The 19,456-nt window shown below is 31.3% G+C and overlaps 1 pseudogene; it reads left to right on the forward strand.

The window, feature by feature from the left end:
* The first annotated feature begins 16,051 nt into the window (after nt 1–16,051).
* On the forward strand, nt 16,052–17,838 carry LOC148871583 (serine/threonine-protein phosphatase PP1-like; annotated as a pseudogene).
* Nucleotides 17,839–19,456: the final 1,618 nt, after the last annotated feature.

Raw genomic sequence — 19,456 nt, forward strand, 5'->3', positions numbered from 1 at the left:
CAGCATATTTAGATAAAGTAGAAAATAAACATAAATCCTTTATAAGATTAAAACAGACCTATTAAACGAACCATATTTTGATAAACTAAATCCACTCATTCAAAATTATAACTTCCACAAAAACCCATACATATACTTTCAAACTAATCCCCACTGGCCACATAAACGTCCTTATATCAAACGAATTCGCCTTGTCTTCTAATAAGCATATAAAGAGGTTTCAATATTCAAATCCATAATTATTCAAACAACTTATAATCACTCAAACCGAAGGGTTATTAACAACCAAAAGATATTATCAAATTATCAGCTGCAACATAGAAACAAGTCCAAACCGAATCCATTACAATAGAGCCCAAACGAATCCAAGCATGGCCAATGCAAAGTAGAACCTATCCAACCACAAAATGCCGACCCAATCTATCATTCATTAACCAATCCATCAAAGACACCGAGACATTGCCAAATCAAAACCATCGAAATAAAACGTAGCAAAAATCAATCCAAACAACCCAAGATTATCCAAACCGACCTACATATCAAGACAAAGATAAATCAAACTCAACAAAATTGTAACTAAATGCTAACAATTTTATGGTACTCACTTTCAACGAAACCTCTCAATAAAGCTTAACCAATCTGGTACACATCTAATATAGCTACGGTTTAATTAAAGGCATTTTTTCAAATCCCATAAAACTGAGTCTAGCCAATCATAGGTAGACCAACTACACAATATCCAACACAAACCAAACCCTAGCATCCAATCAACCTCCAATCAAATCCATTACCTCCGACTAAGCTAATAGAACACTAAACCCTCTATTCAAATTCAAGCGAAACTAGCATGCCTAGATAAACTAGGAAATCAACTCAACTACTATAAAAAATGAAGTTAGGCCTACTCAAAGTAAAATAAAACCATCAAACCTGGATCATTCTGAACAATCCTACCTATATAACCTCAAACAAATCAAAGCCAAAACAACATATAATCACTTTAAATAACAAGAACCAAGCATATTACTACGCTAAACTGACTGACTAGCTTATTTAGAGAAAGTAGAAAATGAACTCAACTCCTTTAGAAGATTAAAACCTAGCTATTAAAATAAAAAATAAAAGCAAATAAACTAGGATCAATCCAAACAATTTCGTTAAACAAATTAAACAAATGAAAGCAAAAACTTTATATAGTTCTTTCAACCAGTAAGAGAAAAGCATATTACAAATCTAAACTTACTATTCTAACTTGAAACAACCTATTATATCAAGATAAACTAAATCAACTCACTCAGAATTTATAAGTGGCAATACAAGCCATACAAGCAGGTTCAAACTAATCCCCACTGGCCGCATAAAATTCCTCCTTTCAAACAAACCCTCCTTGTCTTCTAACAACAATGCTAAGCGGTTTCATTATTTAAATCCATAATTATATAAACCACTTACAATCACTCAAAGCCAAGGGTTCTCCAAAATCAATGTTATCAAATTATCAGCTGCAACTTATAAACTATAATGATTCCCAAAATCTAAAAAGAAACATCCCAATCGAATCCAACACAAGAGAGGCCAAACGAAACCAAACAAGGCCAGTAGTACAAATTAGAACAAAAAAAATGATACACTATCAGCCCAATCAAGGATATCAACACATTGCCACATCAAAACCTTCGAAGCAAAACATAGCTGAAATCATTCCAAAAAACCCATGATTATCTAGATCGACTTACCTATCAAGACAAAGATAAATCAAACTCAACAATACTGTAACTAGATGCTAATAATTTTAGAGTACTCACTTTCAACGAAACCTCCCCAGAGATAGAAATGAATCCAACCCAGCATAGCTTAACGAATCCGGTACACATCTGATATATATTCTCTCTTATTTTCTTGCCTAATTATTTATATACTTATTTTAAAAAGTTAAAAGACTTTGTTGATTTAATTTACTAGATTATTTAATTATTTCCCTCTTTTATTACCGCTCTGTGTCCAACATTTAAAGGTTGTCAATGGGTGGGGTTTGTCCTACGTAGCTTGGATATTTTATTTATTTTATTAAATTAAATTATTCATTTATATATTTTACAAATATATGTAAATTATTATCCATAGATTTCTATTTATTTAATTTACTAGTTTATTTTATTAATTAATAATTTATGAAGAGTTTAGGGTCTGAGTTGGGATTAAACCTATTCACAGGTAGTTTCATGTTCGGGAAGGGCTTTGTCTTTATATCAATAGAATATATTGAAGCCCAACTTTAAGCCCAATCCAACCATCAGGTCTATCTCTTCCCAGCGAGGAAATTGTTATTCTTTAGTACTCTCTCATTTCCTCACCAATTAATTTATATATTTAATTTAATAAGTTATAAATTTTATTTATTGAATTTTATCAACATATCATTTCCCTCTATCTCCCCCTCCCTCTCCCTGAGTCCAATATTTTGGGTTGGTTTTAGATAGTTTGGATATTTACTTACTTATTTGTTTATTTATTATTTTACTATATGAATTAAATCTTTATCTACAGATTTTATTATTTAGCTTAATAAATTATATAATTAATGAATAAATTATATTATTAACAAATTATTTCTCTCTCTCTCTCTCTCTCTGGATCCTTATTTTTTGGGCTATCAACGAGTTAGGTCTAGAGTGGGATATGTACCTATCCTATTCCAATAATAAATGACATTTTATTTATTTATTTTACTAAACCAAATTATTCATTTATAACTTTTAATACATTAGATAAACTATTATGTATAAAATTTTATTTATTTGATTCAACCCAACACCCAATAATAAATAAATATTTAGTTATTTTATTAAATTAAATCATTGATTTTCTTATTTTACAAAATTAAGTAAAATATTATCCATAGGTTTCTATTTTTTAATTTACTAAATTATTCAAGTAGTTAATAATTTATTTAAAAATTAAGTTATTTCAATCTCTCTCCCCGATCCTAATATTTAGGGCTAATTAGTAGGTTAGGTCTCATTTGAGATTAAAAATTATTAATGGGTTGGGCTAGGTTTGGATTGGGAATTGCGTTTATATCAATAGAGTATATTTAAGCCCAAGTCTGAGTTTGGGTCGGCCTTCGGGCCTAGATCTTGGGCATGAGCTCGACGTTCATATAATGGTGAGAAAATTCTTTGTTTCTCTCTCATTTTCTTACCCAATTATTTATATAGTTATGTTATTAATTTAAAAAAGTTATTTATTGAATTTTACTAAATTGTTTACTCTATAAACAAGTTATTTCTCTCTTTCTCCCTCTCCGAGTTAAATATTTAGGGTTGTAATAACCAATTACATGGATGTCATAGATACCATGGATATTTCTTTATTTTTTATTTTACTAAATTAACTAAATTACTATCTACAGATTTTATTCATTTAGTTTAATAAATTATTCAATTAATTAATAATTTAGTTTACTAACAAATTATTTTGGGCTATCAACAAGTTAGGTCTAGAGTGGGATGGCATGTACCTGTCCCATCCCAATAATAAATGAAAACTTATTTATTTATTTATTTTACTAAAATAATTTATTCATTTATATATTTAAGTAGATTAGATAAAATATTATGTATAAATTTTTATTTATTTGATTCAACCCGACTACAATAATAAATGAGTATTTAGTTATTTTATTAAATTAAACTGTTGATTTGTTTATTTTACAAAATTAAGTAAAAATATTATCCATAGATTTCTATTTTTAATTTACTAAATTATTCAAGTAATTAATAATTTATTTAACTATTTAGTTATTTCAATCTCTCTCCCAAAGCCTAATATTTAGGGCTATTAGAAGGTTAGGTCTCAGCTTGGATTAAAATTATGAACGAAATCAATAGAACATATTTATGCGCAAGTCTGAGTCTAGGTTGAACTTCGGGCCTACATCTTGAGCATGAGCCTAAAGTTCATATAGAGCCCGAATCATGGGGAGGAAATTCTTTGTTCCTCTCATTTTCTCACCTAATTACTTATATAGTTATGCTTTTAAGTTAAAAAATATTTACTGAACTTACTAAGTTAATTTAGTTTATAAACAAATTATTTCTCTCTCTCTCTCTCTCTCTCTCTCTCTCTCTCTCTCTCTCTCTCCCTCTTGAGTTACATATTTAGGGTTGTCAATGGATTGGGTTTAGATCTTGATAGTTTGGATATTTATTTATTTTTCCAAAAGTTAGGAAATTATTATCCATAGGTTTTATTTATTTACGTAACTAAATTGTTCATCTATTTAATGATTTAATTTATGAACAATAGATTAGTTCTGGTGTCAAATAGGCTGTACATGACTTGTCCCAATAATAAATACAAATTTATTTATTTATTTTACTAAATTAAATTATTCATTTATTCGTTTTAATATATTAAATAAATTATTCTCCATAAAGTTTTATTTATTTAATTCAACCTGTGACCAATATTTATGGTTGTCAATGGTGCAAGTTTGGTTGGGGATAGCTTGGACTAGTCTAACACCAATCACAAGTGAATATTTATTTATATTTTTTGTTAAAGTTAATTATTGATTTATCTATTTTATAAAATTAAGTAAATTATTATCCATAGATTTATATTTACTTAATTTATTGAATTCTTTAATTAACTAATTAATTAATTATTTTCCTTACAACTTATTCTCTCTCTCTCTCTCTCTCTCTCTCTCTCTCTCCCAGAGACTATTTTTAGGGTAACTAATATGTTTAGTGAGGTGTGGGATAGGATGTACCTGTCCCGTCCCAGTAATAAATGTAATTTTATTTAATTATTTTACTAAACCAAATTAATCATTAGTTATTTTACAAAATTAACTAAATTGGTATCCATAGGTTCCTATTTATTTAATTTATTAAATTATTCAAATAGTTAATAATCCATAGATTCCCCGCCAACCCGAGCAAAATATTAAGGTTTATAAATTGGATAGGTATCAATTGGGGTTAAACCTTTTCATTGATTGGGCCACGTCTGGTTTGGGCTTTGCCTTTATATCAACAGAACTTATTAAGGCCCAAGTCTAAGCCTAGGCCAACCATCAAGCCTAGATTTTGAGCCTATGCCAACCATCATATAAAGCTTGGATTTTTTATTGCCTAATTATTTATATACTTATTTTAAAAAGTTAAAAGATTTTATTGATTTAATTTACTAGATTATTTAATTATATCCCTCTCTATCTTACTGCTCGGTGTCCAATATTTAATGGTTGTCAACAGGTGGGGATTGGTGTAGGTAGCTTGGATATTTATTTATTTTATTAAATTAATCTATTCAATTATATATTTTACAAAATTAAGAAAGTTATTATCCATAGATTTCTATTTATTTAATTAACTAATTGACTTCATTAATTAATAATTTATTAACAAGTTAAGGAGGTTGGGATTAAACTTGTTCACAAGCAGTGCGAAGTTTAGGTTGGACTTTGTCTTTATTCAATAGAATATATTAAAGCCCAACTTTAAGCTCAACCCAACCATTAGACCTATCTCTTGAGTCGAGTTGGCGAGGAAAGTGTTATTGTTTATTACTCTCTTATTTCCTTACCAATTTATTTATATATTTAATCTAGTAAGTTAAAAACTTTTATTTATTTAATTTGCTAAACGGTTTAATTTTATCCAAAATTTTTTTCACTATATCTCTCCCTCCCCGAGTCTAATATTTTGGGTTATCAATGGGCCGGGCTTGGTTTTAGATAGATTAGATATTTATTAATTATTTTACTAAATGAATTGAGTCAATATATATAGATTTTATTATTTAGTTTAATAAATTAGTTAATAATTTATTTTTCTCTTTCTCTGGATCCTTATTTTTTGGGTTATCAAGGAGTTAGGTCTAGTTTGGTATAGCATGTACCTGTCCCATCCCAATAATTAATGAAATTTTATTTATTTATTTATTTTACTAAACTAAATTATTCGTTTATATATTTAAATACATTAGATAAACTATTATGTATCAATTTTTATTTATTTGATTCAACCCAACACTCAATAATAAATTAGTATTTAGTTATTTTATTAAATTAAATTGTTGATTTGTTTATTTTACAAAATTAAGTAAAATATTATCCATAGATTTCTATTTTTTAATTTACTAAATTATTCAAGTAATTAATAATTTATTAAACAATTTAGTTATTTCAATCTCTCTCCCAAAGCCTAATATTTAGGGCTATTAGAAGGTTAGGTCTCAACTTGGATTAAAATTATTAACGGGATCAATAGAACATATTTATGCGCAAGTCTGAGTCCAGGTTGAACTTTGGGCCTACATTTTGAGCATGAGCCTAAAGTTCAAATAGAGCCCGAATCATGGTGAGGAAATTCTTTGTTCCTCTCATTTTCTCACCTAATTACTTATATAGTTATGCTATTAAGTTAAAAAATATTTACTGAACTTACTAAGTTATTTTAGTTTATAAACAAATTATTTCTCTCTCTCTCTCTCTCTCTCTCTCTCTCTCTTCTCTCTCTCTCTTCCTCTTGAGTTACATATTTAGGGTTGTCAATGGATTGGGTTTAGATCTAGATAGTTTGGACATTTATTTATTTTTCCAAAAGTTAGTAAGTTATTATCCGTAGATTTTATTTATTTATGTAACTAAATTATTCATCTAATTAATGATTTAATTTATGAACAACGGATTAGTTCTGGTCTCGAATAGGTTGTACATGTATTTTCCCAATAATAACTAAAATTTTATTTATTTATTTTACCAAATTAAATTATTCATTTATTTGTTTTAATATATTAAATAAATTATTCTCCATAAAGTTTTATTTATTTAATTCAACCTGTGACCAATATTTACGGTTGTCAATGATGTAAATTTGGTTGGGGATAGCTTGGACTAGTCTTGCAACAATCACAAGTGAATATTTATTTATATTTTTTGTTAAAGTTAATTATTGATTTATCTATTTTATAAAATTAAGTAAATTATTATCCATTGATTTCTATTTACTTAATTTATTGAATTCCTTACTTAACTAATTAATTAAATATTTTTCTAACAAATTATTTCTCTTTCTCTCTCTCTCTCTCTCTCTCCCGGAGAATATTTTTAGGGTAATTAATATGTTTAGTGAGGTGTGGGATAGGATGTACCTGTCTTGTCCCAATGTAACTACTTACAATGATGCCATTAATAAAGAGCTAACTACTCTCTCTTTTTCTTGCCTAATTATTTATATACTTATTTTAAAAAGTTAAAAGATTTTATTGATTTAATTTACTAGATTATTTAAGTATATCCCTCTCTATCTTTCTGCTCGGTGTCCAATATTTAAGGGTTGTCAACAAGTGGGGATTGGTCGAGGTAGCTTGGATATTTATTTATTTTATTAAATTAAATTATTCAATTATATATTTTACAAAAATAAGAAAATTATTATCCATAGATTTTTATTTATTTAATTAACTAATTGACTTCATTAATAAATCATTTATTAACAAGTTAAGGATGTTGGGATTAAACTTGTTCACACGCAGTGCCAAGTTTGGGTTAGACTTTTTCTTTATTCAATAGAATATATTGAAGCCCAGCTTTAAGCCCGACCCAACCATTAGACCTATCTATTGAGTTGAGCCCAACGAGGAAAGTGTTATTGTTTATTACTCTCTTATTTCCTCACCAATTTATTTATATATTTGATTTAGTAAGTTAAAAATTTTTATTTATTTAATTTTCTAAACGATTTAATTTTATCAAAAAATTATTTCACTATATGTTCTAGAAATCTCTCTTCCATATTTGTTGCTAACATGTAACTATTTACAATGATGCCATTAATAAAGAGCTAACTACTCTCTCTTTTTCTTGCCTAATTATTTATATACTTATTTTAAAAAGGTAAAATATTTTATTAATTTAATTTACAAAATTATTTAATTATATCCCTCTCTATCTTACTGCTTGGTGTCCAATATTTAAGGGTTGTCAATAGGTGAAATTAAGAAAATTATTATCCATAGATTTCTATTTATTTAATTAACTAAATGACTTCATTAATTAATCATTTATTAACAAGTTAAGGAAGTTGGGATTAAACTTGTTCACAGGCAGTGCCAAGTTTGGGTTGGACTTTGTCTTTATTCAATAGAATATATTGAAGCCCAGCTTTAAGCCCGACGAGGAAAGTGTTATTGTTTATTTCTCCCTTATTTCCTCACCAATTTATTTATATATTTAATTTAGTAAGTTAAAATTTTTTATTTATTTAATTTGCTAAATGATTTAATTTTATCAAAAAATTATTTCACTATATCTCTCCCTCCCCGAGTCTAATATTTTGGGTTATCAATGGGCCGAGCTTGGTTTTAGATAGATTGGATATTTATTTATTATTTTACTAAATGAATTGAGTCATTATATATAGATTTTATTATTTAGTTTAATAAATTAGTTAATAATTTTTTTTCTCTTTCTTTGAATCCTTATTTTATGGGGTATCAACGAGTTAGGTCTAGTGTGGTATAGCATGTACCTGTCCCGTCCCAATAATTAATGAAATTTTATTTATTTATTTATTTTACTAAACTAAATTATTTGTTTATATATTTAAATACTTTAGATAAACTATTATGTATAAAATTTTATTTATTTGATTCAACCCGACACCCAATAATAAATGAGTATTTAGTTATTTATTAAATTAAATTGTTGATTTGTTTATTTTACAAAATTAAGTAAAATATTATCCATAGATTTCTATTTTTTAATTTACTAAATTATTCAAGTAATTAATAATTTATTAAACTATTTAGTTATTTCAATCTCTCTCCCAAAGCCTACTATTTAGGGCTATTAGTAGGTTAGGTCTCAACTTGGATTAAAATTATTAACGGGATCAATAGAACATATTTATGCGTAAGTCTGAGTCTAGGTTGAATTTTGGGCCTACATCTTGAGCATGAGCCTGATGTTCAAATAGAGCCCGAATTATGTTGAGGAAATTCTTTGTTCCTCTCATTTTCTCACCTAATTACTTATATAGTTTTGCTATTAAGTTAAAAAATATTTATTGAACTTACTAAGTTATTTTAGTTTATAAACAAATTATTTCTCTCTCTCTCTCTCCCCCTCTTGAGTTACATATTTAGGGTTGTCAATGGATTGGGTTTAGATCTAGATACTTTGGATATTTATTTATTTTTCCAAAAGTTAGTAAGTTATTATCTGTAGATTTTATCTTTATTCAATAGAATATATTGAAGCCCATCTTTAAGCCCCACCCAACCATTAGACATATCTCTTTTGTTGAGCCCGACGAGGAAAGTGTTATTGTTTATTTCTCACTTATTTCCTCACCAATTTATTTATATATTTAATTTAGTAAGTTAAAAATTTTTATTTATTTAATTTGCTAAACGATTTAATTTTATCAAAAAATTATTTCACTATATGTTCTAGAAATTTCGCTTCCATATTTGTTGCTAACATGTAACTATTTACAATGATGCCATTAATAAAGAGCTAACTACTCTCTCTTTTTCTTGCCTAATTATTTATATACTTATTTTAAAAAGTTAAAAGATTCTATTGATTTAATTTACAAAATTATTTAATTATATCCCTCTCTATCTTACTGCTCGGTGTCCAATATTTAAGGGTTGTCAACAGGTTGGGACTGGTCTAGGTAGTTTGGATATTTATTTATTTTATTAAATTAAATTATTTAATTATATATTTTACAAAATTAAGAAAAATATTATCCATAGATTCCTATTTATTTAATTATCTAATTTACTTCATTAATTAACCATTTATTAACAAGTTAAGGATGTTGGGATTAAACTTGTTCACAGGCAGTGCCAAGTTTGGGTTGGACTTTGTCTTTATTCAATAGAATATATTGAAGCCCAGCTTTAAGCCCGACCCAACCATTAGACCTATCTCTTGAGTTGAGCTCGATGAAAAAAGTGTTATTGTTTATTTCTCTCTTATTTCCTCACCAATTTATTTATATATTTAATTTAGTAAGTTAAAAAATTTTATTTATTTACTTTGCTAAACGATTTAATTTTATCAAAAAATTATTTCACTATATCTTTCCCTCCTTGAGTCTAATATTTTGGGTTATCATTGGGCCGGGCTTGGTTTTAGATAGATTGGATATTTATTTATTATTTTACTAAATGAATTGAGTCATTATATATATATATTATTTAGTTTAATAAATTAGTTAATAATTTATTTTTCTCTTTCTCTGAATCCTTATTTTTTGGGTTATCAACGAGTTTGGTCAAGTGTTGTAATGCATGTATCTGTCCCGTCCCAATAATTAATATTTTTTTTATTTTACTAAACTAAATTATTTATTTATATATTTAAATACATTAGATAAACTCCTATGTATAAATTTTTATTTACTTGATTCATCCCGACACCCAATAATCAATGAGTATTTAGTTATTTTATTAAATTAAATTGTTGATTTGTTTATGTTACAAAATTAAGTAAAATATTATCCATAGATTTCTATTTTTTAATTTACTAAATTATTCAAGTAATTAAAAATTTATTTAACTATTTAGTTATTTCAATCTCTCTCCCTAAGCCTAATATTTAGGGCTATTAGTTGGTTAGGTCTCAGCTTGGATTAAAATTATTAACGGGATCAATAGAACATATTTATGCGCAAGTCTGAGTCCAGGTTTAACTTCAGGCTTACATCTTGAGCATAAGCCTAAAGTTCATATAGAGCCAGAATCATGGTGAGGAAACTCTTTGTTTCTCTCATTTTCTCACATAATTATTTACATAGTTATGCTATTAAGTTAAAAAATATTTACTGAACTTACTAAATTATTTTAGTTTATAAACAAATTATTTCTCTCTCTCTCTCTCTCTCTCCCTCCTGAGTTACACATTTAGGGTTGTCAATGGATTGAGTTTAGATCTTGATAGTTTGGATATTTATTTATTTTTCCTAAAGTTAGTAAATTATTATCCATAGGTTTTGTTTATTTACGTAACTAACTTATTCATCTAATTAATGATTTTTGAACAATGGATTAGTTATGGTGTCGAATAGGCTATACATGTCTTGTCCCAATAATAACTAAAAATTTATTTATTTATTTGACTAAATTAAATTATTCATTTATTTGTTTTAATATATTAAATAAATTATTCTCCATAAAGTTTTATTTATTTAATTCAACCTGTGACCAATATTTACGATTGTCAATGATGTAAGTTTGGTTGGGGATAGCTTGGACTTGTCTTGCACCAATCACAAGTGAATATTTATTTATATTTTTTTTGTTAAAGTTAATTATTGATTTATCTATTTTATAAAATTAAGTAAATTATTATCCATAGATTTCTATTTACTTAATTTATTGAATTCTTTAATTAATTAATTATTTTCCTAACAAATTATTTCTCTCTCTCTCTCTCTCTTCTGGAGACTATTTTTAGGGTAACTAATGTGTTTAGTGAGGTGTGGGATAGGATGTACCTATCTCGTCCCAATAATAAATGTAATTTTATTATTTTAAAGTAGTATATATTATTTTATGGAAAAGGTTTGCAAAAGGTTTTAACCTCGGAATCCAACTGAGTAGAGAGTGTGACATTATACCTTGATTTTCCTGTTCCATCAACGTCAAATGTGGATTTGTCATGATTGAGGACCGGAGGAAAAAAATCCACCAGTGTTTCAAAATAGGAAAAAATGTAATGTTTTAAAAACTGACCTAAAAGCTAAAACATTTTTTCCTTTGGGTCATTGGTCACTGGTTTCGAGCGTCTAGGTCCAACGGGTAAGACAGTGCCACGTCAACATGGTCTAACGTGTTGACTGTGCATCTATTCTGATATGTAGGTATGTATATGTATATACATACATATATATATATATATATATATATATATATATATATATATTATAATATTTTTCCAACTTCATTCGGAGAATTTCTTTTTGCTTTAATATCTTTATTCTAGTGGTGGTGGGGGATGTGTTGTGATTTTACATATGCAAGTTCGCATTTGCAACTTGAAAATCTAAGTTCTGATATGCGTAGATAACCTAAACAAGTTAATGGCACTTATGATTTGTTTAGTATTATGCATCTAGTCTTAGTGTTTTATGATAATCTCAATTTGTTCCCTTTTTCAAGGGTTGTGTTTTACTTAAAGTTCGTCTTCCAAACTTCATGCCTAAAGGGTTGAAATCTATAAAATTAAACTGAGTGATCAAAAAGCTTGGTTTCGAAGTTGTTTTCAATGGTTAATGAATTGGATGGTGAAAATTTTGGAATTGACCCTTGAAACTAGAAAGACAAAGTCTTGATACAAATGATTACAGATTTGTGGTCAAGATTGTATGTTGCAAACAACAACATTGTTGCATGAAGCTTAGTATCCTCTAACTAGAGGTGTAAATCGGGTCATGTTGGGCCAGCATGGCACTGTCTGCATGTAGACCGCACAAAAAGCAGATTGTGTCATGTTGGTCTGTGGGCTGAGCCGGACCGTGCTTCTCTCCCTTGGGATAATTTGTGGGGTTAGCCCGACACGACCCACAACTCGAGCCCATGCAGGTTTGGGACAAGCGAGCTACAAGTCGTACCGATTGGGAATATGGGTCGGGCTTCGCGCCTGGGCCGAATCGGGCTAGAAAGGCCCATACTGATTTTCCTTGTTGTCATTTTGACATTTTATTTTGTTTTTTAATTTTTTTGCTAAGTAAAACTAAAATACTTAACTTTCGTTTGGGAACAAATTGAAAAAACAAAAAATCTAGCAAAGAAATGAAAAAAAAAAGTTTACCAAAATACAAAATGGATAACAAATTGTAAAAAAATAGGAATTTTATTTTATTTAAAATATAAAAATTATAAATTGAAAATAAAAAATTACATTGTTGAAAAAATAACAAATAATTTAAATAAAATTGAAAAAATTACTCCATCTCCTTGACTTTAATCATGTGCTCCATCAAGTGTAGTAGTGTCATGACTTCTTTTGTCTTGTAATTTATCCTTAACATCTAACAAATAATCTTTGAAGTAGATGTCTTTTTCTTGTTTCTCATAGAAGAGCAAATGCCTATCCAAGTGCCCAATGCTACCCTTGCTACTAAAGTTAAAGCCAATCCTACATTTTTGGCAAATGACTCTTTTTCTCTTCCCCTCAACTTCATATATTTTAAATATTTGCTAAATTAGGCTAGTGAACTTAATGTTAGGGAATTGGTTTCAGGAGGAGAAGCCAACCATTTTTTTTAATTCTAACAAATAAAAAATTATTTAATTGCAATTACTTGCATGATCAGATTACCAGTTTAGAATCTCAACTTGATTTTAATGGTTGAAGCCTCAAAGCCTCCTAAATTGCTAAGTGTATGACAGTATGCGATTGTATGAGATGAGACTGAGAGTATGAGAATTGAGAAAATAATTGCTAAATTGGTGTGGTGATAATAGTGGAGGATAGGGATATTTATAGGAATTGAAAATAATTCAATTGCCTAAAATACCCTAAATACTAGCAGTTTTTTAGTTGTCGAGAGGGGTATTTTGGTTATTGTAAAGTATATATCACTTTACCCAAATGCCCCAAATGTCTCAAACTAGTTGATATATAATTATAGGATATAGTTATTGAAGGGGCATTATTGTCCCAAACTAGCTATTTATAGGCTTATAGTTGTTTATTGAGGTGGTATGTCTGTAAAAGCCCCTTGAAAAAAAGTTGAAATTATTTGTGAAAGGATGAGAGATCCATCCCATGGACGCCCAAAGATGGCGGAATAAGGGGGCGAATTTCAAAAATTTTTCTCTCCCTTCAACTGGGAATCACATTCCCTATTTAGAAAATCATATTTTCAAGGATCATTCTTGAACCTTAAACTGAACCAGATTTGAATCAAAAGGAATAGAAGAGAATTATACCTGATACGGAGAAGTAATATAGAATGGTATGTGAACACAACTTCCTTTCAATCCTTTCTCAAAGAACTGATGTCAAGATCCAATATTGACTTCTCCCACAACTGGAGATCGAACTGGAAAACAGGGCGACAAGAACAGGGAGGCGGCAAGAGAGTATTCGCAGGGTGCAGAATTCTCTCTTCTTGATTTCAGCATCTGATGTATATCTCCTAAAGGCTGCCGCCCCCTCCTTCTTTTGTTAACTTAAAAGATCAGTTTCTAATCCCATTAGGAGCTGCTTATCCAAATCATATTTGGATCAGCCCTCTCTTCTAGTGATAAGGACAAACCCTTATCTTATCTACAGATTAGATTAGCTTTCTCCTAATCCCATTAGGAGGTTTCTAGATCTGAATCACATTCAGATCTGGACTCTCTGAGTGGATAGGATTAAGACCCTATCCTATCTGCTAATCCATCTCAGAATTTGCCCCTTTAATTAACTAAATAAATAGCCCAGTTCGAAATGGGCTTTAGACCCATTAAGCTTATGTGCTCACTTAACCTTCCTAACTGCTGCCCAGTTGGGCTTCCTTGTATGGCGTGGGACCCAAGCATTGGTCTACACATCAGCCACATGGGTTTGGCCCAGCCTTTGTTACAAGGCCTGGTCGAATACACTTTTAAAGACAGTGCACCCCCTGAAACCCATCGAATGGGCTCTATGGGTCCAACATTTACCCTAAGTGGTCCCTGGGCCAAGCCACCTTGTAACACCCAGGGACTGTGGGCAGATGCAAGATTAGCCCATCAGGTATTATCCTCAATGGTCTTACACTTAACCTCTCAGCCCTTAATGATCATACACTGCCTGACAAGAGAGGACCTCTCCCTCGGCTGCAAGGAACAGTGTTGCACTCTCCACTTATATGGATCCCGGGAATTAAAACCTTTTTGCAGTGATGGAGACTACGGGTTGTCTCTCTCTCTGATGCAAGCTGTCTTGTGTACATTCTGTTCTTTGTTTTGTTCATCTGAGTATATATCTCAATACTCCATTATAAATGAAGTAGGAGTTTCCCTGCATTACAGCAATATAATCCTATAACACTCAAAAGAATGCTTATTCTGAAGAAAGTCATTGGTAAAGAAACTCAAGTTGAAATGAGGGAAGTGCTGGGAGTGTTATATTTAGGAGGGGAGTTTTCTGAACAATTGGAAGATGGGGAAATAAGAGAGCAGAAATCGGGGGAAGTTTTAGAAACAGAACACTATGTGAGGGTCAGTTGAAAAGAATGGGGTGGGAGTTAATTATCAATGAAAGAAGAAAAAAAAAAAAAGAATGGGGTAGGAGTTTAGTTGACACCGGTAACCATATTTGGAGACACATTTTTGATACCTGATGAGGGCGATTCTGATGGTGGGAGTATGGTTTTTGGATAGAGGTATGAGAGAATCCTTGTTTTTTCTTGTTTGTAATGGTTCTTATATTTGGGTCATAGTTTTTAAAGTGTGCCATACCCATTATGTGTGCCATACCGCCATTAGTCTATGTAAGTTCTTATTTGATTGGTCATGATGGGGAGTTTAGGATGCTTGTTGGTTCTCTTGTCCTTTGTGGGTAATTTCTTACAACCTATTTTTGTGTCTTCATTTTGTTTTAATGAATTTTTCTTTACCATAAAAAATGCTTATTCTGTCCAAGATTCCAAGGAACTTATCCCATAGTTTTGGAGATGTATTAGATAAGATGCCTGTGAGCAGAAAATCTGAATGTCATGTAATTACGTCTCTTTCACACTTTTCTCTACTACTCTCCCTCATTGAAAGATTGAGTCACTAGGGTCAGAGATATGATGGAGGGAAAGGTCTTAGCTTCAATTGAAATGAGATTTTCTCCATTTTGTAGCATGGAAAGATGCATGATGAACTTTAGAAGAAAGTAAAGGAGAATAAAAGGATATGGAAGGGCAAAAGAAAGAAGAAAAGATTGGGAGTGAATTCACACTCGCATCCAACTTTCTTTCCCTGATGTTGTTTGCCTTAGCCAAACTATGTGGTGAACATGTTTAGAACAATCAAGTGTTGAACAAGTCGAGATTAATGAAACATGGGGGACCCTCATGGACCAATTCCTGTAATGTTCAGGATCAGTGTCTCACCCACAGACTCCACCAGGTTGGTTTTTACCCAATAAAGAACTAATAGAGGACAAATATTCATATCTAAGCATTTATCTTTTTGTTGACTTCATCCTATGTGCCACATCATAGGTGTTAAGATTAATCAGATTTTATAACAGACATTGTCTAACACATGGTAACAGCATATGTTTGCCTTTCCAAAGCCTATTATCTTAGATACAAAAATGACAACTCCCATTATCTACATGCTTTTATGATTGTTTTGATTGATATTTGAGAAAAATGATTGTGGATTTCGATTGAGTAATGAGTATCTCAGAGCAAAGGCAGCCATATTTTGAATTTTATTAAGTATCGGATGGAGCAAGTTGTTTGTTTTGTTGGGCATCTACCCATATGTCTACACAGCTGATGCAAATGCATAAAGATAATTATCTTATTTACCAAGTTCTCTAATTCAATTACAACATTTTCTGTTAAACTGCAAATATCTTGTGTGGAGTAAAAGTGTAGCTCCATTCATTTGCTTTAATAATGAAATCTCCATTGCTGAACTACTTGACTCTTTGGCAGGAGATATCCATGGTCAGTATTCTGATCTTCTTCGGCTTTTTGAATATGGTGGACTCCCACCTGTAGCAAATTATCTCTTACTTGGGGATTATGTGGACCGTGGTAAGCAGAGCATAGAGACCATTTGCCTTCTCCTTGCATGCAAAATTAAATACCGGAGAACTTTTTCCTTCTTCGGGGCAACCATGAATGTTTCCATCAACCGAATATATGGGTTTTATGATGAGTGCAAGAGAAGGTTTAATGTCCGCCTTTGGAAGACATTTACAGATTGCTTCAACTGCCTACCAGTGGCTGCTCTTATTGATGACAAGATGCTTTGCATGCATGGAGGATTGTCCCCTGACTTGAAGAACTTGGATCAGATACGGAATATTGCTCGCCCTGTTGATGTGCCCGATCAGGGACTTCTCTGTGATTTGCTATGGGCTGATCCTGATAAAGATGTACAATGATGGGGAGAAAATGACAGTGGTGTATCTTATACATTTGGAGCTGACAAGGTCACTCAATTCCTTCAAAAACATGATCTAGATCTCATTTGCCGTACTCATCAGGTAGGTATGATTCAAATGCCATAGCCTGGCTCTTTTGGCTTGCTTAATAAACTTTTGTTACTTCATTAACATATGCATCTATCGGCTTATGTCTAGGCCTATAAATTTCAGTTATGCATCTAACATCAAATCATGGTCTAGATTAGTGCATGTTTCATGAAATCATAGGGTCCCATCAGAATGGCATAATTCATAATCCTCACTAAAAGTTATGGCAGACAAGTAGGGGTGCTACAACTTCCATATCTAGTAGTGGACTTTCCAGTGTGACAGAAGGTAATAGTGACTAATGATGAAAAATAGATATGAATAAACAAAGATACAGCTTGCTGTCCACCAAAGTTTGAGTAGGAACTAGATTTTATCATGGAAGAGAGAACTACAATATTGCTGGAAGGTCTTGAAGTGATCAAATGGATGCAGAAGTTTGTTTAGAAGCAAGTTCTAAAGGTAAACAAATGAACTTTACGAATTTCAACCTTGATGGAAGAAAGATGTATGAGTTGGAATGCAAAAAGAATGCAAAAGGTTGTTACATAACTCTGCAGGAATTCTTTGGAGGAAGAAAGAAGCAGGTGGTCTGCTTCCTAGAAAGTAGAAGGGTAATGGTTGGAAGGCAGTGACACAGGTACTGAGTGACTTTATTCAGCAGCTGAAAACAAAACAAGTAGATGGTGATTACTCCTTATGCCTCTTGTAAAGCTTTGTTAGATCTGGGTGAAGATGAAGTAGAGATTTCAGCTTTTCAGAGGCTGGTGCTGCCACAGTCTCGAAATGGTGTCCTCTCTCCAATACAAAAAGTTTTGTGATTGAGGACAATGTCATAGTCAGATTGCTTGGGTTACTTTTCAACCTCTGGAAGGAGGAAGTATTACAATCAATAGTTGTAGTCTGTGATGCAAGATTAGATGGTGTGTTTGATTGTGATCTCCATTCAATTGTAGTGATGTTAGGTGGTATTAAACCTAGTGATATTCCAAAGAAGATAGAGGTTGTTTCAGATGGTTTAGTTTACCCCGTTTGGCTTGCTACCTCCATTGAAGCCCAGCTATGGAAGGAGGGAAGAAGAGAGGAAGATGAAGAGACAAAACAAGATTGGTTGTGTGGTTTGCAAGGCAGTGTAGTCTCTACAAGAGAAGTTAAGGCAACTGAGGTACCCAAGAAAAAAAGAGAAAAAAGAGGATGATTTAAACACTTGGGGAAAGTCTGCATGGCAAGGTGGCTGAGGGATGGCAGGCCCTGTGTTCAGTCGATGACAGGGGAATTAAATGGAGACGGGCTTGTTCCAGTTCAAATTTCAAAACAAAATGAACAAAGGTCGGCAAAGTTTCAGGGTTCAAGCCAGCCCTGTGAGCTGGTTCAGTCTGGTCTAATGAACCGAGGCTAGTCAACCAGTCACATGTTTTAAGTAAACATGTGACTGGCAAAGGGATAGAGGGTTGGGCCAAGGCCCATCAGGATCTAATGGGTCTAGGCAAGTGAATGGGCCGACTTTTTTAAATCGGATGGATCCAAACCTTAAAAAGCCACGCGCCCTTTTAAGTAGGCACGTGACCAAAGGAAATGGGGAGATGATGGACCAAAATGATGGTCTATCATCGTCTCCCTCGAGCAATTCGCAACCAACGCCTGCAGGAAGTAGGGTTAGTTGCAGTGGTGCGGCAAATCTGAACTAGGCATGTTGCTGATCAAAACTGAGGAAGGGGTAATTTGGCAGCTAAGGAATGAATTCAGGCACTTCAAACAACTTTCTAGAGATATGCTCATCCAAATAAGATGGATTAGAAGATCTGCAAACAGCATGGCAGATGGCCTAGCTAAACAAGGAATTCAGAGACAACCCATGTTTTGGGCTCATGTGAAAATTTGGGTTGGCTTTTTGGGTTTGCTGTTTTTTTTACAACCTCTAGTTGTATCTTTCTATTCAAAATTAATATTTCAATTTTTCTGTTGCTGATAAAAAAAAAAAAAAAATGCTTATCATGTTACTTTGAACAGTGAAAGAAACAAGGCCTTTTACCTCTTATGACCTCACTATATAGCCCTCCCCCATCCCCCATAACAGAAATATTTTCCTTCAATTCAGTCCTAGATCCTAAACATCCTAAAGACCATCACATTATATTACATTCTATCATTTATGGGCGATAATTGGTGACAGTTGCTGCATTACATACTAATACGATTTATGCCCATTACTCGCTCTGTCTCGTAATCAAAGCATCTACTGGCCAACATAAA

Source organism: Nelumbo lutea, chromosome 2 (assembly GCF_056320005.1).
Source record: "Nelumbo lutea isolate HS-2025 chromosome 2, American lotus-T2T, whole genome shotgun sequence".
Lineage (NCBI taxonomy): Eukaryota > Viridiplantae > Streptophyta > Magnoliopsida > Proteales > Nelumbonaceae > Nelumbo > Nelumbo lutea.